The following is a 5,472-nucleotide window of genomic DNA, read 5'->3' as shown; positions in this document are numbered from 1 at the left end:
TATATATATATATATATATATATATATATATATATATATATATTGCCAATTTTTTTGAATCTTTTTGCTAACTAATTCTTATTTGTTTCTCTACATTTCAGATTTAAATTTGAAGTTGTGTATTCTTCACTTCTCAATCACAACATCAGGTACTCATTTTCTAACAATTATTATTTGCCAATTTTTTGAATTTTTTTCTAACTAATTCTTATTTGTTTCTCTACATTTCAGATTTAAATTTGCAGTGTTGTATTCTTCACTTCCCAATCACAACATCATGTACTCATTTTCTGACAATAATTATTTTACAAAAATATAATATAATATGTAGAAAAATGTAACATATGTCTAAGATTAAGATTTATGAAAAGTATAAAAGATAGAAACTTTAGATACATACATGATTATTAGTCCTTTGAACTTTTTTCTTTTTTTTGGGATATTTACACATGGTGATAGATCTTGTTATATTTTATACATTATAATTATATTTAAAAAGGTTTACTAAAATTATTTTGTCAAATTCACAGGTATCATAATTTATAATCTTGAATTAAACAAATGATGTATGTAGTATGTACAACTATGATTTTCTGATATCACTAATTATTAATTAATTATTTCTATCACAAGAATATTTTTTTTACACGTGTTGAGCCATGAAATTTACAATAATATACTAGAGTATGAGACTTTATAAAAGGAGAATGCTACAATTTCTCAAGACAAGATACAAACTTTAAGACTTGGAGCATTTGCAAACATAACTGATCATGTTCATATTCGAACTATTTGTTGTTGAAAATATCAAAAGATGAAGAAACATATATCATAAAAATCATACAAGAAAAAAGTCAAATAAATTCAAATTATTATATATAGCTACAAATTATTGTACTTTACTTTTAAAATTAATTAGTCATTATTTACATGCTTATTAATATTAGTTGTATTATTTTAAAAATTATATATGTTGACATTGGACAAACGTGCAACACACGTTCCCAAAGACTAGTTATATCATCAAATATTACTAAAAGTAGGAAGCTAAAAAGTTCAAAGTTGGATTATCATTTTGCCTTTACATTAAAACAAAACATTTATATATTATAATATTAATTAAATATTAAAAAATAATACTATCATATTATATAATTATTTATTTGTAAAACGATAAGGTAGGAGTTAAAAATTTATTGTTTGGTGAATATTTTTCAAGTTATGACTTTGTGGTTGTTGAGGCATTAAAATTATAAGGAGAAATTGTTGATTTTAAATTATCTATGTATATGTATCCATTATACTTGTTCTGCATCATAATTAACCATTTATTTTTAATACATTCATTTGGACTATAGAATTGAGAGGTATTTTATTTTTTGTGAAATGAAAGTGTATCTTTTTCTTTTGTCACTTTGGTGTTACACTTTCAATCTCATTCTACAGTTTTTGTATTTATTTCATTAATTGTTATACTGAGGGGTGTACAATGTCGAGTTGGTTCGGGTTTTTCAAATATAAAATCAAACTATTTGTGTCGGATTTTTAAATTTATAAACCAAACCAAATCAATAAAACTCGGGTTTTTCAACCTCGGATTTTTCCGGTAAAGTATCCGTACAAACATATAATTCACTTGTACTTCAAATATTTCTTTAGTGCTACCAAAATACAACTATCTAAGGTGTTTCTTAAGAAAATAACACAAAAATATGATCTGATTAATGACACTAAAATATCCAACAAAAATAATAATAAATGAAATCACGTAAAATAAATATTGCAAATTAACAAGTCATAATGAAAATGATCATAATTTAAAAGTACTAAATCATGCTATAATAAGTTTAATAAGTATTAGTTAAATTGACTAAATATTAAAGGAAATTAAAAATTAAGATTAATGTATTTTAATTGTCTAAACCAATGTAAATCTAACGAACCAATATTCAATATTATTGTCTTTCTTAGTGTTCAATTAATTTTCTTTTCGCATTATTATTAAGTTGATTTTGATTTAAGCTTTATTATAATTACCAACATCTGTGGACTATAATCTTTATTGAACCATTCAGAATTTTAAGTTTCAAACTTGAAATAATATATTAAAAGAAAAAAACTATGAAAAAGTATAAGAAATATTTAAAAATTATATCAAAGTAAATACTTTTATGTATAAAATAAAATTTTAAAATTATATATATAATGTCGGCTTGGTTTGGTCTCGGGTTGGTTTTTTTTAGTTAAAACCAAGCCAACCAAAATATAGTCGGTTTTTTTTTTCCGATATCAAATCAAGTCAAACCAAACAACTAATTGAATTTTTTTTTCCGGTTTAACTCACTTAGTAATTTGGTTTGATTTTCAGTTCGATTTTGTAAACTCCTAATTATCCTCTTTGAATTTTAGAGACTACGAGGATAAAAACATTGAAGTGTCATCTTTACATAAAATGCTTGCTTGACTGAGAAAAGAGGAATATTTTATTAGGTAGTGCAAGTTAATTTTATATTTCACTTAATCTGATAAAGCATTTCTAAATCAAAACAAACAATTCTATTTGTGCTCTATTTGGGGTTTTGTAATAGTATATATGTTTCTTGTAAATTTGTTAAATATTTTTACATGCATTTATTAAATTTAGAGCAAGAATTCACTTGCATACTATCCAGGGGAGTGCACTATTCGGATTAAACCGAATAACCAAATCAAATCAAATAGAATTTTTATTTGGATTGAATTTTTGGTTTTTTGAATTGATTTTGGATTAATAAATTACTTTGTTTGGTTTCGAATTTTAAAAAATAAAAACCAAAAAAACTGATATATATGTATATATAATGTTTAGGTTTAAGATTAAGTTGGAGTTAACCACTTTTGTCCCTTTTTGGTTATTGCCTTTTATGATGATTACGTTTATATTTTATGTTTGAACATCTATAATAGGTATACTTATAAGTATTGTGTTTTAAGTTTTACTTCTGCTTTATATTAGAAAGTATATTTAAGAGATTCAATACTATTACTTTGATTATGTTATTAATATTGACATAACCGAAAAAAGCCGAACCGAATAGAGGAAATTCAAATCAAACTAAATTTATTTTGGATCGGATTGGGTTACACTTTTACAAAGCTAAAACCCGAAGAATCCAAACTGAATAGTGGAAAACTAAATCGAAAAAACCGAATGCACACCCTAAAATTACTATCAGAGGCTATTATAGCGTCCCACTTATTGTGTTTTTAATGAATAAATTCAAAATAACAAAATCTGCAACATTTTAATTTTTCTCCCTCCGTCCAATCATAGTTGTCCACTATACTATTTTTGGGATGTCCAACAATACATGTCCATTTTATGAAATTAATGTATAATATTACACTTAGTTTCTAATTTACCCTTATCATTAATTATCGTTATTTTCTTATTATATTTTTCAAGACATTGTATTTGTTATATTCAATTGGTGCCCTTCTATTTATAGTTTTTTAAGAAATGTGAACGTGGACAAGTATTGTTGGATAGAGGAAGCAATATTTTCTTTTTAAAACTTTTTAAATATGCAGCATTTTTTTAATAATTGGAGGCTAACATGCAACGCACGTTCTCAGAAACTAGTGTAGTTAGATAAGTATGATGTGTAATAAAATTGATTTTGATGTTATTAGACATAAGCAATGCATATGTTACGATTGTTTCTCACTTAATTATTTCTTATAAAAATATTTAGGGTGCGCATTCAACAATGCAAATTCGACAAATGATTTGATTATTGCTAAGGAAAAACAAGGGAGTGTTTCTAGGTGGGCTGATTTGGTTGATGAAGAAGAATAAGTTTCACCTCCTTCTCTGAATAACAAATTAAGCCCAGAACTTCAATATTTGTGCCTAAAAGTGTGATCACAAAGAAATATGAGTCAGGAGCCTTAGCATCGGGAATTTGCCAATGTATTGATTTGAGAAAGGAATTCTTTGAGGATGAAGAAGATAATACTTTAGATATATGTTTTGATAAAGTGACTAGGGATGATGATCTTTCACCTAGGCAATAAAGAAGTGGAAGCAATAAAAGCAAAAAAATAAAAATAAAAAAGACACATGGGAGGCAACATATTTGGGATAGTAAGGTGACTGAGGAATTTGTTCCAAGGTACCTACCTATGCGACTGACAAAGCAAAATCATATGACAGTCTTAAGTATCCTCATTAGTCATATCATCATAGAGTGTATAATAAACTCTGTGATGATCATAGAATACTTGGTTTTCTCTAGTTCTTATTTTTTCCATGTTTGTTAATTAGTAGAGGTTTGTTACCTCATTAGGATTGGTAAGGTAAGACCTAACCCCCCTTGTTTATACTTATTCACATTGAAGATTTTATTTTATTATTTATAAAAGGTCGCTAGACGCTTTGTCTAGTGATATTAATTTGTTTTTTTTAAATTAAAAATACTATGGCATTTTTTATTAAACTGGCTGCCATAACAAAATTCTCATTAGGAATGCACATAACTGAAAGTAATTATACTTTATCTTTTGTTAGTAAATCTTACGTGAAGAAAAACAAATGGAACAAAGTATCTGATCCTCCCATATGATAATATTAAATGTTATACATTAGTTCTCCTTACTTATTGAAGCATTTTTCTTTCAATTTTTATGACTATTTTAGGAGTGATTCAACTATTTATTTTCTTCCAAAATCAATCTATCACGTTAAAAAAAACATAATATCAATAGCTTTTCGATGGCTATTATTTTCCTCATACTCACACTCAAAATTTATATTGTATTTTAAGCAAACACATTCTAATGTAATTTTCATTTAAAGCAGTTTAATTTGCTCATACTATTTATCTTTCACTTGTTAATTATCATATATTCTATAAAATATATATATATTATTACTTTAATTTTATAAAATAAAATACTGATCATAAAATACATGCAACATCCGGCATTTTGAAATAACTATGAAGAAGCTTGAAATTGGAAATAGTCATTTTTGGAAAGAATTAAAAATCTAGAAAATTTGGTTAAGTATGGGAAAAAGTGAGTTTTTGGTCAACTTTGAAGAGTCATAACTCCTAGATCAGGATGAGTTAGGTGTAGTTCTAGTTATGTTTGCGAAACTTGTGGAATGATCTTTCCAACTCCGCTGAGTTTACGTGATTCTGAGTTTTTATGAGTGAGTTATGCCCTTTGGAGGTTGGGCAATTGGCAAAATTTTAAGGGTATTTTGGTCTTTTCCTTAACCAATTCTTTTGGTTATTTAAAGGGTCCAAGCTGATTTTTGGACCAGTTTTCCTTTTTTAAAAGAGTGAGAGTGAGGGTTAGGGCTTTGAGAGAGAAGAGGAGAAGAAGAGGAGAAGGAGAAGAAGAAGCAAGGTTTCGTCAAAGATAGTCGTGGATATCGTCGGGGGTGATCCCTACTAGGTATGTGAGATCATAGTGTTGGGTTGGTTC

The sequence above is a fragment of the Solanum tuberosum genome, unplaced genomic scaffold, assembly GCF_000226075.1.
Source record: "Solanum tuberosum cultivar DM 1-3 516 R44 unplaced genomic scaffold, SolTub_3.0 scf00269, whole genome shotgun sequence".
Taxonomy (NCBI): domain Eukaryota; kingdom Viridiplantae; phylum Streptophyta; class Magnoliopsida; order Solanales; family Solanaceae; genus Solanum; species Solanum tuberosum.
This window is presented reverse-complemented; position numbering follows the sequence as displayed.